Raw genomic sequence first — 18,047 nt, forward strand, 5'->3', positions numbered from 1 at the left:
CTTGCCAACCATACTCCCATGGAGAGTCACAAGACTCATCCATTTCTGAGACTCTTTAGGAAGGAAGGTTATTGAATGTTTTTCAAACTCACTGTAGCACAGACCCATCTTCACGGCCCTGTCCTCAGTGCATTAATAGCCTAGAGAAGTGTGTTCCATGGAACACATTTTGAGAAATCCTGCCCCAGAGCAACAGGGCAGACAGCACAGTCCCGAGAAAGACACTTCTGTTGCCCTTGCAATGCCTGGCCCTGCCTTCCTCTAAACAGTCTTAACTCAGGGACTTTCCCGGTGGTCCAGTGGTTGGGACTTTGCCTTCCAACGCAGGGGGTGCAGGTTCAAACCCTGGTCGGGCAGCTAAGATCCACATGCCTCAAGGCCAAAGAAACAAACCATTAAACGAAAGCAATATTGGAACAAATTTAATAAAGACTTAAAAAAAAAATACACACACTAAAAGTCTAACTCAAGAGTCCATAAAAGCTTTGTCGTGTCCACAGCCCAGTTCAAAAAGGAAACTCCAATATATTAAGCTTGGCTTTTCTTTTACACACCGGAACAAATGGCTACTGGGCAAACAGACTTTCCCAATTTGTCAGAATGGTTCTCCCCCTGGATGTTCGTGGTCCCAAAACTTATGACTGAGATACCTTTACTTTTCTCAGAGCTCTGCTTTGTTGAATGTGACTGAAACAAACTCACCCTTCACAACGTCCTTTACCATATTCTCAGAATTTCAGGCAAAACCAATGATGTGTATATAACCTCAGAATGGTTCTCTTTCTCTCTGAATACTGACCGTAATGCTGATGTTTAAATCATAGCTTCAGATGGAGAATGACTTCAAAATCTTCCTGTCTCAGCTCTCCCAGTCTTCCAGCTCATCTACTCAAATTCTTCCTGCAAAAGAAAAGTTTCTACTCTGAAATCTAAGAAAGAAAACAGCCAACAACATAAGAACCACATGTATGAGCAAGGCAAAGTACACGGCTGTGATTCATTTTCTGCTTCTAAAGAGCTTTTCTCCTTTCAATTATTCATCTACAGTGGTGATTACGAATTATAGGCAGTGGTTAGAGTATCTTTTTAAAGCTCTTATTAAAAATACTCAATTAAAAATACATTCTTTAGAGAGCTACCATACAATCCAGTGATTCCACTCTTGGGCATATATCTGGAGAAAAGTCTAATTTGAAAAGATACGTGAATCCTGATATTCATAGCAGCACTATTTATGATAGTCAGGACATAGAAACAACCTAAGCGTCCACTGACAGATGAACGGATAAAGAAGATGTGGTAATATACAGTGGAATACTACTCAGCTATAAAAAGAATGAAATAATGACACGTGGTAGCAACATGGATGGTAAAGTGAGTAAAGTCACTAAGTAGTACCCGACTCTTTGTGACCCCATGGGCTATACAGTCCATGGAATCCTCCAGGCCAGAATACTGGAGTGGGTAGCCTTTCCCTTCCCCAGGGGATCTTCCCAGCCCAGGGATCAAACCAGGGTCTCCTGCATTGCAGGCAGATTCTTTACCAACCGAGCTATCAGGGAAGCTTTAAAAAGTCCTTCACAATTACCGTGCACGGTACTATTCTTATCCCCATTTTACAGACAAGGAATCTAGGCAGAGAGATGCGAAATAGCTGGCCCAACATAATTCAGCTGGTTTTAAATGCCAACGCCAGATTAGAATCCAAACTCCAACAAATTTCTTCTTTTAACCATTAAACTACTTCTCTTTGTCTCTGTCCTCTCTCTTCAGAAACTTGTGTTTCTCTGAAGTAGGATCCTTTTCTCTCTTTCCACTTCTTTCTGTTCCATCTCTTTATCACTGGGTCCCTGCACTAACTTTCTATGTAGCAGCCAAACCTTCATGTTTTTTCATTCTTTTCTTTTTAGAAGTCATTAATACTACCTGACTAATCTTTTCAAACATGCTGTTCCTACCCCGAAGCCCTTTAAGGGCCAAACTGTTTATAGCTTCCAAGAATTCATCTTAACCTGTTCCTCTTCACTTCACGCACAACCTTGTCTGTCTGGCTAGTTGGTTTCCCTCCTTGTCCTGTCACCTGGCCTTCTTCACACTGTACTTAGAATAACGTGCATTCTACCTAAGTGTTTTCCTCTGAGACTCACTTCCTTCGAGGCTGAAGTCTTTGGCTGCTGCTGCTTTTAAGTCACTTCAGTCATGTCCGACTCTGTGCGACCCCAGTGACAGCAGCCCACCAGGCTCCCCCATCCCTGGGATTCTCCAGGCAAGAACACTGGAGTGGGTTGCCATTTCCTTCTCCAATGCATGAAAGTGAAAAGTGAAAGAGAAGCCTTTTGCATTATATCAATACTTCCACGATCTTTCATATAACTTAGTACTGGTCACTTGTTACATGCATAAATTTCTACTCTTTCTGGGGGGGAAAGCTCACAACTTAACCTTTCTCTATGCTCCTACCACCGCTGCTTCCTAACCCACAGTACCCTAAAACATGGATGGACCTAGAGATTATTATACTAAGTGAACTCAGTTACAAAGCGGAAGACAAATACCACATGATAACACTTACATATAGAACCTAAAAAATGATGCAAGTGAACATATTTACAATAGACCCATGGACGTAGAAAACAAACTTATGGTTATCAAAGGTGAAAGGTTGGGGGGAGGGATAAATTAGGAGCTTGGGATTAACATATACACACCACTATACATAAAATAGGTAATCAATGGAGAAGGGAATGGCAACCCACTCCACTATTCTTGCCTGGAGAACTCCATGGACAGAGGAGCCTGGAGGGCTACAGTCCATGGGGTCCCGAAGAGTCAGACACAGCTGAGCAACTAACACTTTCTTCACTTTCTTCAGGTCTGAACCAGACATTCAGAGAAAACAAAAAATTAGAGAGTAAATACTCACACTTATAAATTAAACAATACAAGGGAACAAATAAAAAGACGAGTTACTTGAGAGGACAAATCAGGAAAAAAAAAAAAAAAAGGTAATCAAGAAGACCTAACTGTATGGCACAGGGAACTATTCTCAGTATCTGGTAATAACCTATAAGGGAAAAGAATTTGAAAAAATACATATACATGCATATGTATATAAATACACACACATATATATGAATAACTTGGCTGTATGCCTGAAACTAATATTTTAACATTGCAAGTCAACTAGTCTTCAATAAAATAAACTTTTGAAAAAAGAAAAGCAAAAACAAGACAAAAATACATCTTCCTCCTCTATCTTAAGCTTGGTGAATAAAACTGTTTCTATGTGCAAAGCTCTGATTTTTCTCTCATGATGAAAGCTGACATTTGGTCTAAAAGCCAAGCTGTCTCCTCCCGCATTCTCACATTCCTTGCTCCTCTGACCACGACTCTCCTCTCAGGGACAAGCATGGCCTGGAAGACAAGGAAGCTGTGGTGCCTTTTGGTGTGGGTGGCTGCCATCCAGATAGCCTGGCCCAGGATGGAGCTTCTCAATGTCTGCATGAGCGCCAAGCACCATAAGGAAAAACCAGGTCCTGAGGACAGGTTACATGGGCAGTGCAGCCCCTGGAAGAATGCCCACTGCTCTGTCAACATCAGCTGAGAAGCCCATAGCTTATTTCCTACCTGCACAGATTCACCTGGAACCACTGTGGCAAGATGAAGTGTGCTTTTGCCAGTGCCACTTTGGACGCCTGTCTCTGAGTACTCACCTAACCTGGTGCCCTGGATCCAGAAGGCATGGACACCACTCCCACAGACAAGAACCTGAGCAGAGAGCAGGGCCCACAGGCCACCTGCCGGAGAGCATGATCCAAGAATTCTGGTCTGAGGCGGGTTGTGAAAGCAGCTCTTTTGCCCCTTTCCTGTTGCCCAATTTCTGTTCCCCTCTCACCTTAAAAGAATCCAATTATAGGAATGAGATCACCAGGCAAGCTAACCTAACTCCTGACTTATGCTTTCCTGAATAGACCCCTCACATGTGTGCTCAATCATGTCTGATTCTTTGCAACCTCATAGATTGTAGCCTGCCAGGCTCCTCTGTCCATGGGATTCTCCAGGCAAAAATACTGGAGTGGGTTGTCGTTTCCTACTCCAGGGGATCTTCCTGGACCAGAGATCAAATCCACAACACTTGCACTGGCAAACAGATTCTTTACCACTGAGTTACCCATGCCTGCCTTGTCTAACCTGTTGATTCTTTTTCCTAGATTAAAGCATGAGGATGAAGAATTAAGTAGTTAAGAAATGATTAGCTCTCTACCTCCAACAGCTCCCTTAGCAATGCTGCAGGCAGATTACTTGTGTAGTGAAATAACACACAGCCAGTGTGCACACAATGGCACAGTGGAGAAGGACACAGAGCCCACCCCGCTTTTGGATGATTCATTGAGATTCTTTCCCCTTTTTGCCCTTTAAAAACTTCAGCAGAATCTTCAGAGTTGGCCTAAGGACCTGAGTCTAACTTAGCCCTAGGTTGCTGGCTTTTCTGATTACAGCAACTTTCCTTTCTAGAAGACAAAAAAAAAAAAAAAAAAAAGGCAGAGCTATCTTGAGTAAACATGAGTTCTTTCTACAATACAGGTTTACGACAGACCCAAATAAGGGGCTCTGGGACAGAAGCCTTGTAACAAAAGAAGACAGAGGAGGATGGGTTGGAACTTATGAAAAAGTCAAACATGTACAACCAGAGGGAACTGACTAAGACCCGGGTCCTTAGAGAAAGAGAGAGTCTGATGAAGAAGGTGAGACCAGGGTAACCCATCTCAGGCATCTAGACTGAGGGACTGGCTAGAACTTGGTCTGTGCCACTGACTGCATGCAGAGAAATTCTTCAACATTCATCTTCCTTCAAAGGCTGGGGAAAGAGGGAAAACCCCACCCGCGCTGGAAAAACAAGAGTAGGACAGAGGGAAGCTGCACTTTCCTGTGTGGCTTTCCTTGTCGCTAGTTATTTGTGTACAGGATGACTTGCCTGGAAACACACTCCTTCCTCAGCCTCAATAGGCTGGCTGCCCAAGTGGCATTCCGATGACTCAGCCTGCGAGAAGGGCACCAGAAACGAGCAGGCCTCCAGTCCCGAGATCCCGGACCAGACAGGAAAGCCCCAGGTCCGTTAGCTGGCTAATGGCTCGTTGGTTAGTGGTTAAGACAGAGGGCCTTTGGGAAGTCTTTGATTTTCAGGGTGAAATAGGCGCCTCTTCCTCTGTTCTCATGTCCAGGCAGTGCTTGCTTGTGTCATCTTTTTTTTTTTTTTTAATTGCTGTGCTGGGTCTCTGTTGCTGTGTGGGCTCTTCTCTAGTTGCGGCAAGCAGAAGATACCCTCCAGTTGTGGTGTGCGGGCTTCTTATCACGGTTGCTTTTCACTGTGGAGCACAGAATCCAGTGTCCACAGGCTCCGGCAGTTGCGACACGTGGGCGCACAGGCTCAGCAGTTATGGCACATGGGCTTGGCTACTTCGAGGCATGTGGAATCCTCCCAGATCAGGGATCAATCCTGTGTCTCCTGCCTTGGCCTGTGGACTCTATCACTGGGCCACCAGGGACGCCGCCCTTCTGTCACTTTTTGAAAGCATCATCTTGGAAAACGGTTCACTCAAGCACAGGTGACCCTGAACTGGACAGCAGCCAATGACACGCCAGCATCCTAAAGGACACAGCTGGTGTCAGGATCCAGTCTCTGGAAGCACATGGGAGGCTTGGTGTCAGAGCCTCCCTCTCACGTAGGGAGAATGGGCTTTTTCTGCGGAAGCCCAGGCAGAGGCAACTTACAAGGAAATGAGCCTTGTGGGGACAGGGGGCAGAGGGGCCTCGACCATGTAAAGTTCCCACAAGCAAGAAACATTGTCACCGCTGCTGGGGGAGTTTCAGATAGCTGTGAACTCATGATCTGAGGCCACAAAGATGGCTGCGGTAAACCCAGACCAACCCCTGGGCTTAAGGAGGTTGTTTCTTTGTGCTCCCCCCACCCCCAAATTTTTTTCCTTCCTCCCCCACAAATCTGTTTATTACTAAAAAGCCCTGGAGCCTTGGGAACTGGGCTAGACCAACAGAAGCCTCGCATCTCCTGAACCTCCTCCTCTATCGACTACACTGGGGAGGAAGGACCTGCTTTAGGAAGGAGACCCTGTTTACACACTGGCTACAAAGAAAGGAAAATGAAAACATTTCAGAAAGAAAACAAGGCCAAGAAAACCAAAAGAAGCCAAGAGGCAAGGGCAGGAGAAGACAACCTCGTCCCTCTGTCCTTGGTCCACACCCTCTGGGACCCTCTAGAGCCAGGGTTCTCAAACTTGCATGTATAGAGGGACCCCCTTGGGTCTCCACACCAGGGGCAAGAAAGAAGTAAACTTCCAGTGGAGATCGTGAGCCCAAGGACCAAGAAGGAGGCTGAAGTGCCTGTACCTGAGATGCTTTCAATCTCAGAATCTGGTTTGTCAAAAGACAAAGGGAAAACCTCAGTCACGAGATAATAAAACTTCAGAATATACCATTAGGAGGAAAACAAAACAATATATTGGTTTCAATGCATTCGTGATAACTTGGGGGAAAAAAAAGAGCAAATCCACAGTCAGGCCAGGATCCAGACTAAGTGACAGGTTGAAGTTTAATTAAACTACTCAATCCTGTATAAAAGCAGAAAGAATTTCAAAGGAGAAGGGGACACTGGGAAAGTCAATATGGTTTCAGTGCAGCAGGAAGAGGCACCCAAACGCAAGGTCAGACCCACGGGGGCTTGTCCAGTCTCTCCAGTGCTCTTTCCATCCTTCTAAAGCATTTCTCCCTGGTGGAAAATAAACTGTCACTGAACTTGCAGATGATTATCTCTATGCAAAAACTCTGACAAGACTTTGTCAGTAATTCTAGACCAGTTACATCTGGAGGGGAAACTATGGCAGAGAAAGGCAGACTCTTATCTGAAGGCTTCAAAAGACTTGGGTTTAACAAGAGGTACAGTGGAGGTGCCCATAGGGAAGGGATGTTTCAGTGAGTTGTGGTCACATGTTACAGTCATCCCTTGGTATTTGAAGGGGATTGGTTCTGATCCCCTTGGATAACAATATCCATGGATGTTCAAATGCCTTATAGAACGTAGTGTGGTAACAGATGTGGTACATACATACAATAGAATACTACTCAACCATAAAAAAGAATGAAATAATGCCATTTGCAGTAACACGGATGAACCTACAGTTCATCATACTAAGTGAAGTAAATCAGACAGAGAGAAATCCCATCTATCACTTATATGTGAAATCTAAAATATGACCCAAAGAACTTATCTAGGAAATAGACTCATAGACATGGGGAACAAAGTGGTAGTTGCCAAGAGGGATGGAGTGGGAAGTTGGGGTTAGCAGATGTAGGCTATTACTTATAGAATGGATAAACAACAAGGTCCTTCTGTACAACACAGAGAGCCAGATTCAATATTCTATGATAAGCCATAATGGAAAAGAATATCTAAAAAAGAATGTATATATGTATATCTGAATCACTCTGCTATACAGCAGAAATTAGCACAACATTGTAAATCAACTATATTGCACTTAAAAATTTTTAATTAAATTTAGAAAACAGAAAAGTTTGGTATAGCATTTACATATAATCTATGCATATCCTCTCATATACTTTAAATCATTTCTAGAAGACTTATAATACCTAATAAAATGTAAATGCTTTGTAAATGGTTGCCAGGATGCACCAAATTCAAGTTTTGCTTTTTAGAACTTTCTGGAATTTCTTTTCCCCCAATATCTTTGATCTGCAGTTGGTTGAATCCAGGGACGCAGAACCCGTGGACTTAGAGGGCCAGTGGTACCTACTTAAGGAGCACAGAGTCAGGCGCCTCTGGGCCCAGGGCATTTAGCAGAGCCTTGCCCCCTCACTGGGCATCCAAGAGTCCCCCTTACAGACCCGAGAGATGAGGCTTCCCCAGATTCAACTTTCACTCTGGCTACTTACTCTGTCTTTCTCTCCCTGGATGCTGAGAGCAGGGAAAGGAGGGTCTTGACATTTTCCCAGAGCACTGGGAACTTCCTTCCCCACCTCTACCCCAGCAACCTAACACACCTCAAGACACTTTCCTGAATTCAGTTCAGAGGCCCTCACCTCCTGTGAGGCTCCCCTGGCTGCCGCCCTCCTTTCATGGGGACCTTTCTTGCTCAATTCATGCTAAAGACCTGATTACAAACAACTACTGTAGTTCAGGGAGCTTCCCTGGTGGCTCAATGGTAAAGAATCTGTCTGCCAATGCAGGAGACACAGGATCGCTCCCTGGGTCGGAAAGATCCCCTGGAGAAGAAAATGGCAAAAAAAAAAAAGAAAAGAAAATGGCAACCCACACCAGTATGCTTCCCTGGGAAATCCCATGGACAGAGGAGCCTGGCGGGCTACAGTCTGTGGGGTCGAAAGGAGTTGGATATGACGTAGTGACGAAACCACCATCACCTTTATGTGTCATTCGCAACCATCACGGGTTAGATTAGCTACAGCAACAGTAGTAATGGTAATAATTTAAAAATAATAATCATTTAAATTATTTGAACATTTATAAAAAATAAGTATCTTAGGACTTCCCTGGCGGTCCAGTGGTTAAGAACTCTCCTTCCACTGCAGAGGACACGGGTTCAATTTCTGGTCAGGGAACTAAGATCCCACGTGCCACGCCACAACTGGACAAGCCTATGTTCACCAACAAAGAACCAGCATGGCCAAAAAATTTAAAAATATAAAAAAACCCCATCTCCAAATCAGCAAAATCACATTCCTATTAATAGAAGGTGTCCACTGACAGGCCCCATGGTAACTGACATACATCTCTGTGGGTCTGTGACAGTGTGGAGACAGCTCCATTTCATCAGCCTCCAGATACCGGTGGCCAAGCCAAGGTGACATTCTGTTAGCATCAATTTCAGGACCTCACAAGTTGATGGAAAAACCTTAGTAAGTGACCGCAGTGGCATGTGCAGAAGCTGAGGCTGGAGGCAGAGGAGAAATGACAACAAGGGGAGGTGCCACAGGAGGGAGGTGGGGCCACAAAGATGCTGAGTGGGAGGGACTTCCTTCAGAGATCACCAGCCCCCCACCACCTTTAGAAAGCGCATGGGACCACTCTCAGTGACATCAAGGCTGCCTGGCTTCATTTTAATATGGAGGTGGGGCAGGGTACAGAAAGCTTGGATAAAGAATAAATCATAGACCATTTTTAGAGTGCCAACAATGGTCCATTTTATGTGTCAAGTAATTTATCAGAGATTTTGTGATCCTGAACCATTATACTTGAAGTATATTTACACATTAGGATAACATCCATAGAGCAGTGAGTATTTTCCTAAATACTGGATTTTTTGTACTAAATGTCGGTCGCTTGCACTAAATGAGGCTATATTAAATGCATTTTGAGGTACAATTTGACTGTGCCAACCTTTTGCCCTTACTTCTCTTAACCAAGAGAATGTTGTATTTTTTTTTTCTCGAAAATGGACTGAGCATTGTTACAAGAGGCCTCTAATCCTGTATGTTTGTAGCTTTTCACAGCCACAGTTCATTGCTTGAGTGGATGTGGATTGACGGACGGGAACCAGTGAGCACAGGGCAGCTCGCTCTCCCGGGAGGGCGTCTGGCAGCCAGCACACAACCAGCTGCAGGAAGGTGCCCACAGTCAAAATAGCAGCTGACGTGGGGACACATGAAGGAGAGGGAGCTAAAATAAGCACACAACCCTCCCTAGTGACATCCAGAAAGGCCCCCTCCCCTCTGCCCTTGGGGACACCTTCCTGTGGGGACATGCTTCCCACGTTATGGGCTTTACACTGCCACCAGTGGGCTTCCCATGTACCTCACTGCAGCACAGGTTCCGAAAAGGCCAAGTCCTCGTGCATTTTCAAATAGGCCCCTATAAAGTCCTGGGAGGCCTTCTGCCTCACAAGTCAAAAGATGTACGTATCACCCACAACTGCAAGTAGAAACATTAAGTTCACAGGCCAAATTCTCAATTTTAAGTTCTCTCGTATATATTTTTCGAATTCTTTAGCGTCTCCTACTACTTGCCTAAGAGCGATCACAAAATGTACAAACAAACTCTGAAAAAACACTCAGCTTGCTGTTTGATAGATATATATGCTTGTAAGTATGATAAAGAGTCGGACACAACTGAGCACACGCATACACACACAGCATCCAAATACAGAGCTATATGTCCGCCAAAATCAATCTGTTGAAATACTAATCTCCAATGTGATGGTATTTGGAGGTGGGGCCTCTGGGGTGATTAGGTTATGAAGGTGGAACCCTCATGATGGTATCTGTGTCCTTACAGAAAAGACAGGGAGACCCTGTTTCTCTCTCTGCTCCTCTCCATGTGAGAACACAGCAAGAAGGTGGCTGTCTACAAACCGGGAAGGGAGCCCTCACTTGGAACTGAATCTGCCAGCTATTAGATCTTGGACTTCGACGCCTCTAGAACTGTGAGAAATAAATGGTTTGTTGTTTAAGGCACTTAGTCTATGGAATTCCATTACAACGGGCTTAAGTAAGACATATAGTAAGAGCCACCTTAATATTTCTGAATGGAACAATCGCATACACATATGTATATATGGATATATATACACATGTATAAATATACACACATCTATCACATACACATACATATATATGTTTGTAGTTATAATGACAAAACATACAATATGCCAAGCTGCAAAACAGGATGCAACATTTCAACATTCCAAAGTGTACCACAAAGGGTCTGACATTCTCCAAGTGCCCTTAAACCTGACCACACCTGAAACCCTGACATGAGCACCTTTTCCAGGCAGCTAGAGGAGGGACCCTAGCTGTGCAGCTGCCACAGCAAAAACAGAGCTAAGACCCTTTCTGGGATCACAGGCTCTGTGGAAGGCACATGGGGTCTCCCCAGTACAGCAGTGGGCTCTAAGCAACCATCACGTCACGACCCCTCCTCCGTCTCCTGGATGCCACAGACCCCTGAGACTCACCAGCTGGTGAGGGCAGGTACTTTCTATCAGTCTTTGCTTTCCAGGTGCATGTTCTCATGAAAGTAAGATGACTATGATAGGCCTTGCTCTTTCTTTTCCTAAATGAACAATATAAAAACCTACTGGCATGCAAATAGTATTTGATAAGAAAAATAGACACTAGGGGCTGATCTTCACCAATGGGCATATGTGCCCATCAGCTCTCATGGCAGGTAAGGAGGCAATGGGCCCTGGTGGACCCTGGGCCACCCTCTCCTCCTCTCTCTCACCTCCTGGGTGTCTGTTACAGACGTGGGTCTCAAGAGCTTCAAGAATGAGGAGCCCCTTTACAACACCAATATTGCCTCTGATCCGCCCCACAGCAGCAGCTGTGTTTAGTAAGTGATGGTGAAAGGCTGCTATGAATTCAGCAGTCTCTCTCACAGGTCTTTATTTTCTAAGTCACGGCACTTAGCAGCATTCAGAGTAGTGCGCCTGTGAGTCATGATTCAGCCTGCAGATGATGCTCAGAACACACAGGCCACTGTAATATAGCAGACATTACAATAAAGTGAGCTACACGAGGTTTCGGTTTCCCAGTCCACGTAAAAGTTATATTTACATTTCACTCCAGTCTATAAAGTGTGCAATAGCATTAGGTTGAAAAAAGTGTACATACTTTACCTAAAAACTACTTTCTTGCTAAAAAATGTCATTTGAGCCTTCAGCTCGTCACAGGAGCAACACCTAAGACCACTGATCACAGATCACCATAATGAATAGAATAATAACGAAAAAGTCTGAAATATTGTGGGAATTACCAAACGTGACAGAGACAGGAAGTGAGCAAATGCTGCTTTTGGAAACAAAGGCACCCATAGACTTGCTTAACACAGGGTTGCCACAAACCTTCGGTTTGTAAAAAGCACAGTTATCTGTGAAATGCAATAAAGCGAGGTCTGCCTGTGAATTCCTCCAGCCTTTGTGGTAATTCTGAAGGGCAAGAGAGAAGCAGAGCTGTGTTGAAGGCGGGCGTTGAGGGGGTGGTGGTGTGGGCAGGCTGGCTGGGTCTGCTTGCCACCTGTGTGCTCACCCACTGGTCCTTGGGACCAGCTGCTGTAGCCTTGAAGTGGTGGCCCCAAACACAGAGGCAACTTACTGAACACGCGCTTCAAAGTACAGAGAGGTGGCCTGATAAAGCAACATCAGGGAAAAGTTTCTAAGTAGGGCTAGAAGAAACCATCATTGTAGTAGATGGCAGTGAAATAATTAGGAAGAGAGAGAGAAATGACTGAAAATCTTGTGCCCAAACTTTCAGCCCTGAGTTAGTGAACAAACTGGGGGTTTGGTGTTCCTTCACATGTAGGAGGGACATTCTGATGGAGGGAACAGCGATACTCAGAAGTCACACCTCCCCCCACCCCAAGCTTCCAACAGTAGGAGAAATAAGCAAGTGAGACCAGAGAACTGAGGTGACTAAACATGACCCAAGTCAACATACTGAGGATAAATACACACCTCCGGGGATGACTGGCCACTGGACATTACTCCAGGTAATGCCACAAACTCTCCTGCTCACTGTTCACTGCTTTTTTTTCTTTTAATTTACATATTTGTGTTAGTTGCTGTTAAGTTGTGTGTGCTCAGTCGCATCCAACTCTTTGAGATTTCATGGATTATAGCCCGCCAGGCTCCTCTGTCCATGGAGTTTTCCAGGTAAGAATACTGGAGTGGGTTGCCATTTCCTACTCCAGGGGATCTTCCCAACCCAGGGATCAAACCTGAGTCTCCTGCATTGGCAGACGGATTCTTTACCACTGCACCACCTGGGAAGCCCATAGAGTTGTGTTAGAATATAAATATATGTATACACACACACACGTGTGTGTGTGTGCACATGTATTATAAATTTTCATAATTTATATATATATGTATATGTATAATTTTTTCTTTTGCAGATTCTTTTCTATTACAGGTTATAACAAGATATTGAATATAATTCCCTGTGCTACACAGTAGGTCCTTGTTGTTTATCACTTTTATATACAGTAGTGTGTAGTATCTGCTAATCCCAAACTCCTAACTCATTTTATTCCCAAATCCCTATTAACTGAATTGTAATCTTTCTTTGAACAGGTATCTAGAAGCTGACATTCATGAAAACTGCCACAAATGCATGTAAAATGCACATTTTCAGAGAAGTACCGGGGATAAAGTTAGTTAATAAGAGTAACAGCAGTGACTAATGGTCCTGTACAGCTTAATATCTGCCAGGTGCTGTTCTAAGCACCATGTACAAATCAACCATTTATCATCACTCCTCGCTGCTATTTTTATCCCCATTCTACAGATGAAGAAACTAGGGTGTTGAAAGGTTCCCAAGGTCACATAGGTGGTTAATAGCAGAGTCTGTCTCCAGATCTCTCTCTCTTAACCACTATGCCAAGCTTACAAGTGATTTAAAAAACAACGTGAAAGCTTTAAGAGATAGGAAAGCCTTCGGACAAGATGCTGCACTTTTCACGGCTGGTGTCTCCAAGTTAAATCTATATATCTTATAAAAACCACAGATTTGGTCTGACTTCCCCCCTCATGGCAAGATGGATCTTCACTGCTGTGACAGCTCAATCCAGTTTTATATCCCATTGTTCAGTCACTCAGTCATTGTCTGACTCTCTGCAACTCCATGATTTGCAGCAAGCCAGCCTTCCCTGTCCATCAAATCTCCTGGAATCTGTTCAAACTCATGTCCATTGAGTTGGTGATGCCATCCAACCATCTCATCCTCTGTAGTCCCCTTCTCCTCTTGCCTTCAATCTTTCCCAGCATCAGAGTTGTTTCCAATGAGTCAGTTCTTCGCATCAGATGGCCAAAGTATTGGAGCTTCAGCATCAGTCCTTCCAATGAATATTCAGAGTTGATTTCCTTTAGGATTGACTGGTTTGATCTCCATGCAGTCCAAGGGACTCTCAAGAGTCTTCCCCAACACCACAGTTTGAAAGTATCAATTATTCAGTGCTCAGGCTTCTTTATATTCCATGCCTGGCAGGTAATGCCTTACTGCCAGGAGGGAAATAATAGGAATCTCTACCTCGGCTCTGGGGTAGGGCTCACTCACCTTGTGCCTATGCTGCGTGAGGCTGCTACACATGCACAAAAGCACCCCAACTGCCATCACTGCCCCTGGAGATCAACCAAACAGATGTGTACTTAGAACTGCTGGGTACAGACACTGCACTGGTGCGGAGAAGGAAAAAGGGAACCCGGGCAACAGGGAAGGTTTGAAATACTTACATAAAAGTCAATTAAAAATCCACGTAGAAGAGACTGGAACACAGAATTGAAGGGAGAAGAGAAACTATATTCACACTGGAATACTTTGCAGTAATAAGGAACTAACTACCCATAACATATCGGTGCCTCTCAAACAGCGACAGACTGCATGATTCCATTTACAGGGCGTTATAGAAAAGGCAAAACCATAAGGATAGAAAACACATCAGTGATTTCCAGGGGTCAGGGCTGAGCAGTTACAGTGGAGCACATTCCAAGGAACATTTTGGAGGGACGAAAACTTATATTTTGATTATGGTGGTTACAAAACTGTATCTGTATGCACTTACCAAAATGCACAGCTGTATGCGTTTTAAAAAAGTGAATTTTACTGAACGTAAATTACGCATTGATACATCTGACTTTTTAGAAGCAGCCCTAAGCAATTATGCCAACAAAATTATCTCATGGAATGGGGCTCTTAGGATCTTCTACAAGGTTCTACAGACCGTGTATCCAACTTCCTCTATTAACTCCCACCCCTGATTTCTTCTCATATAATATTTATAGGAAGATGATGAGTAGCTCATTGGTAGGAGAAAAAGCTCCATTAGTCTTACAAAATTTCTTAAAGTAACCTTTGAGTGCTTAGATAATTATGGGAACTCTACTGTACTAAGAATAGACGTGCCTATTGGCTCTTTTTCCTTGTGCTATATACGTGCCTGCTAATCACTAACAAGGCAAGCAAGATTCCAGCAGCTCTGTCCATGGACATGGATGGCCACTACAAAACCATTACATCACCAGAAAGTCCAGGTCCTCATGTCCATATGGTACCTACGTTCACATGTTGAACTACACTGGAGGCTGACCAAGGTCACTGCTAAGATCTTTAGGCAAGAGGTAAATCTAAGATAAACTCTGGCTATTGGATTGAAAACTTTATTAAGGCAGGAAAATAAAAAACATCATTGGCATTTTGAACAACATAAACTGCTCTATGACTTGGTCTATATATGGAGACCAAAGACAATGTGAATAACTCCGGTCCTTTCCTTCATTCAACACCCAGCAGACACCTCTTGATTGCCTATGTATGTGAGGCACGAAAGATACTTGTGTATCATTGTAAGTCCCTGTCTTTACCGAGTTTACATTCTCTTGGGAGGGATAGATGAACTATAAATAAATCAATGAACATATAAACCAAGCAATCAATCAATAATAAGCTGAATGTCCATTAGTAAGAGAAGGAAGGAAGGAAGGAAGAGCCGGGTAAGAGGATGGGGTTTTTTCATTTAGCTAAAGTGGTCGGGTCTCAGGTGATGGCCTTTGAGCAGAAACCTGGAAGAACTGGCCAGAAAGCTGCAGGGTATGTAGAGGGAGAGGTGGTTCAGGAGCAGGGAAGTGTGAAGTTTCAAGTTCTGAATGGGTGCATGGAACAAGCAAGGTGGCTGGTGCGGCTGGAGCAGAGCGAGGGACAGGGAGTTGCCTGGGAAGCCAGCAGGAAATGTGGGACAGGGAAAGCTGAGCACAGATCATAGGTCTGTGCCAAAGAAGGACTTGGGATTTGATTCGGAGGTACAAGAAGCCATTGTAGGTATGAGAAGCCACTGTAAGGGTATGCAGGAGGGCACGGATGATCTTGATTTAGTTTTAAAGAATCAGTCTAGCTGCTCCAAGGAAAATAGACTTCGGGGGTTAGGTAGATGGGGAAGAGGGAAAGAAGCAGCAGAGAACTTGATAGGAGGCCACCGCCACCAAGAAGGCAGAGACAGTCAGCTCTGGACAGGGTGGTGACACAGGCAGAGATGCGGAGATGAGGAGGAGCCGAGGGGGCACTGGGTGCAGGCTGGCACCGCCCACTAAGCTGGAAGAGGTTAGTTCCGTGTATAAGAGCTGCCATCTGATTGGCTGGGAAATGCATATTATGCTGCTTTCAGGGAGTTCAGGAGGTGAGTTAAGATACAGAAATGTTAATTTAACCCAAATAACATTGTACCTTATGACTGCAAAAGCTTTACAATGGGAATAGCTGACTCGGGATCAGTTTAGGTATTAACTTTATCTTGCCATAGAATCCCCACTGACTAGGTAATTTACTCTATACAGCTAAGAAATGGATTTGTGTAAGAGACTATATATTCCATTAGTGAACTTTCCAGGGAACAGTGATTTCCAGGGAAGCTAATAAAAACTCCAAAGCTCTCTATAATATAGCACCAAGGCTTTAAAGATCCCCCTTATTTAACCCTTGCTAAAAGAAAAGAATGCCAGCAAGACTGTAGAGTATGAATATTCCTTACCACATTTACACTGCAAAAAGGCTTTGTCTGGGGACTTCCTTGGTGGTCCGGTGATTAAGATTCTGGGTACCCAATGCAGGGAACTGGTCAGGAAACTAGATCCCACATGCCACAAATAAGAGCCTGCACATGGCAGTGAAGATCCAGTGCAACCAAATTAATTAACTTTAAAAATATTTATTTACTTATTTTTGGCTTTCTGGGGTCTCGTTGCTGTGTGTGGGCTTTCTCTAGTTGTGGAGAGAAGCAGGGGCTACTCTCTGGTTGGGGTGCTCGGGCTTCTTATCATGGTGGCTTTTCTCTTGTTGCAGAGCTCAGGTGCATGGGGTTCAGTACTTGCTACACGTGGGCTGAGTAATTGCGGCTCCAGGACTCCTGAGCATGGGCTCAGTAACTGTGGTGGACGGGCCTAGTTGCCTCCTGGCATGTGCGGTCTTCCAGGACCAGGGATCAAACCAGTGTCTCTTGCATTGCAAGACAGATCCTTAACTACTGGATCACCAGGAAAGTCCAATTAATTAACTTTTTTAAAAAAAGGCTTTGTCTGTTGGGAAAGAAAAGTCAAGTTGTAAGACTCTTTAATTAGCTTATGCATTAAAGCCATCAACATAAAGGCTGTTTGTTGGCTATAATCCACATTAAAACATTGATCTACTTTTCAGATTATTTTCTTCAAGCAGTCCTAAGATTTCTTGAGTTTTATCAAGTTCCACTGAACTTAGAAAGAGGTTAGAACCAGCACACAAATGCACAGCAGTAGGGTGTCTGATTCCTGTAAAAGTGACAAGCAGAAAAGTCACTGAAGCTCAGGACGCGGTGCACATCCCCAGAATCACATCTGTCTCATCCAAGACAAGATTCGTGCCCAGGATTCAAAGCATAAGGAAAAGCTTACATTGTTTTGGTTGGAATAATTCAGTCTGCTGACATCTACAGTGTCTTCCAGGAAGATATCAACTCCCATATTTTCCATCTTTTCCTCCCTCTTTCCTCCAAGTCAATCTTAAGAGCAACAGTACAGAGCCGGATGGGGAACCAGATCAAAACACACTCGTGGGTGCCAATAATGGGAACCTCTGGAGACAACATCCTTTTAATTGATTCCTATTGGTGAAAAAATGTTTCAATCCAGTTGGAACCATCTACACTTGAAACCATCTTATAAACTTTGTGTGCTTTTGATTTTTGAAAATTTTACTCAAAAGAAATAAGCTCCCCAATGTAACCAAATTCGTCCAAGCTCTCTCTCATCAGCCAAGAGAAAAATCTCCTTTCAGTCACGTTAGGGCTGGGACAGGTGACCTAAACAGCTTCCCAGTGTCACTTTTTTTAAAGTCCTGTAATGGTTTTCCAGGTGTTTTCCTACTACTCTGTATCTTAAGAGACACACTTGGATATACTTTTGGAAAGAAAAATTCACTGTTTTGCTCTAAAGGATTTAGAAACCAAATTAAGAAACTCAATCTCTGAATTTAGTGACTTTTCC

The 18,047-nt window shown here is 44.0% G+C and overlaps 1 protein-coding gene across 1 annotated transcript in view; it reads right to left on the reverse strand.

Moving 5' to 3' along the window:
- The window catches only part of SVIL (supervillin), a 259,517-nt gene that overhangs the window by 192,406 nt on the left and 49,064 nt on the right, over nucleotides 1–18,047 (reverse strand). Inside the window, exon 2 of the mRNA XM_018057196.1 lies at nucleotides 800–900. The gene's annotated coding sequence lies outside the window, so the exon portion shown is untranslated. The remainder of the gene's footprint in view (nucleotides 1–799; nucleotides 901–18,047) is intronic.

The sequence above is a fragment of the Capra hircus genome, chromosome 13 (genome assembly GCF_001704415.2).
Source record: "Capra hircus breed San Clemente chromosome 13, ASM170441v1, whole genome shotgun sequence".
Lineage (NCBI taxonomy): Eukaryota > Metazoa > Chordata > Mammalia > Artiodactyla > Bovidae > Capra > Capra hircus.